Source organism: Macaca nemestrina, chromosome X, assembly GCF_043159975.1.
Source record: "Macaca nemestrina isolate mMacNem1 chromosome X, mMacNem.hap1, whole genome shotgun sequence".
Taxonomy (NCBI): domain Eukaryota; kingdom Metazoa; phylum Chordata; class Mammalia; order Primates; family Cercopithecidae; genus Macaca; species Macaca nemestrina.
This window is the reverse complement of record NC_092145.1, coordinates 147,761,082-147,763,191: the sequence shown is the minus strand read 5'-3', so window position 1 is coordinate 147,763,191 and position 2,110 is coordinate 147,761,082.

Below are 2,110 nucleotides of genomic sequence, written 5' to 3'. Positions count from 1 at the left end.
GTGCAGGGGAACTCCTCTTTATAAAACCATCAGATCTCGTGAGACTTATTCACTATTATGAGAATAGCATGGGAAAGACCTAATACCATGATTCAATTACCTCCCACCAGTTCCCTCCCACAACACATGGGAATGCAAGATGAGATTTGGGTGGGAACACAGCCAAACCATATCATTCCACCCTGGCCCCTCCCAAATCTCATGTCCTTACATTTCAAAACAGTGAAATATGTCCCAACAGTCCCCCAAAGTCTTAACTCATTTCAGCATTAACTCAAAAGTCCACAGTCCAAAGTCTCATCTGAGACAAGGCAAGTCCCTTCCGCCTATGAGCCTGTAAAATCAAAAGCAAGTTAGTTACTTCCTAGAGACAATGGGGGTACAGGCATTGGGTAAATACAGCCATTCCAAATGGGAGAAATTGGCCAAAGCAAAGGGGCTACAGGCCTCATCCAAGTCTGAAATCCAGCGAGGCAGTCAAATCTTAAAGCTCCAAAACGATCTCCTTTGACTCCATGTCTCACATCCAGTTCATGCTGATGCAAGAGGTAGGTTCCCATGGTCTTGGGCAACTCCACCCCTGTGGCTTTGCAGGGTACAGCCCCTCCCTCCTGGCTACTTTCATAACCTGGCATTGAGTGTCTGTGGCTTTTCTGGGCACACAGTGCAGGTTGTTGGTGGATCTACCATTCTGGGGTCTGGAGGACGGTGGCCTTCTTCTCACAGCTCCACAAGGCAGTGCCCCAAGAGGGACTCTGTGTGGGAGCTCTGACTCCACATTTCCCTTCCAAACTGCCCTAGCAGAGGTTCTCCATGAGGGCCCAGCCCCTGCAGCAAACTTCTGCCTTGTCATCCAGGCATTTTCATACATACTCAAAAATTTAGGTGGAGGTTCCCAAACCCCAATTCTTGACTTCTGTGCACTGGCAGGCTCAATACCACATGGAAGCTGCCAAGGCTTGGGGCTTGCACCCTCTGAAGCCATGGCCCAACCTCTACGTTGGCCCCTTTCAGTCATGGCTGGAGCAGTTGGCATGCAGGGCACAAAGTCCCTAGGCTGTGCACAGCATGGGAACCCTGGGCACAGCCCACAAAACCATGTTTTCCTCCTAGGCCTCTGGACTTGTGATGGTAGGGGCTGCCATGAAGACCTCTGACATGCCCTGCAAACATTTTCCCATTGTCTTGGGGATTAATATTTGACTCCTTGTTACTTATGCAAATTTATGCAGTCAGCTTAAATTTCTCCTCAGAAAATGGTATTTTCTTTTCTATCAAATTGTCAGGCTGCAAATTTTCTGAACTTTTATGCTCTGCTTCCTTTAAAAAACTGAATGCCTTTAACAGCACCCAAGTCACATCTTGAATGCTTTGCTGCTTAGAAATTTCTTCCACCAGATACCCTAAATCGTATCTCTTTCAAGTTCGAAGTTCCACAAATCTCTAGGGCAGGGGCAAAATGCTGCCAGTCTCTTTGCTAAAACATAACAAGAGTCACCTTTGCTCCAGTTCCCAACAAGTTCCTCATCTCCATCTGAGACCACCTCAGCCTGGATTTCATTTTCCATAATATTATCACCATTTTGGTCAAAGCCATTCAACAAGTCTCTAGGGAGTTCCAAACTTTCCCACATTTTCTTGTCTTCTTCTGAGCCCTCCAAACCGTTCCAATCTCTGCCTGTAACCCAGTTCCAAAATCCCTTCCACATTTCAGGTATCTTTTCAGCAGCACCCCACTCTACTGGTACCAATTTACTGTATTAGTCTGTTTTCACGATGCTGATAAAGACATACCCAAGACTGGGAAATTTGCAAAAGAAAGAGGTTTAATGGACTTACAGTTCTACATGGCCTCACAATCATGGCAGAAGGTAAGCAGGAGCAAGTCACATCTTACATGGATGGCAGCAGGCAAAGAGAGAGATAACTTTTGCAGGGGAACTCCTCTTTATAAAACCATCAGCTCTTGTGAGACTTATTCACTATCATGAGAACAGCTCAGGAAAGACTTGCCCCCTGATTCAATGACTTCCCACTGGATCCCTCCCACAACATGTGGAAATTCAAGATGAGATTTGGGAGGGGACACAGCTAAACCATATCAATATAC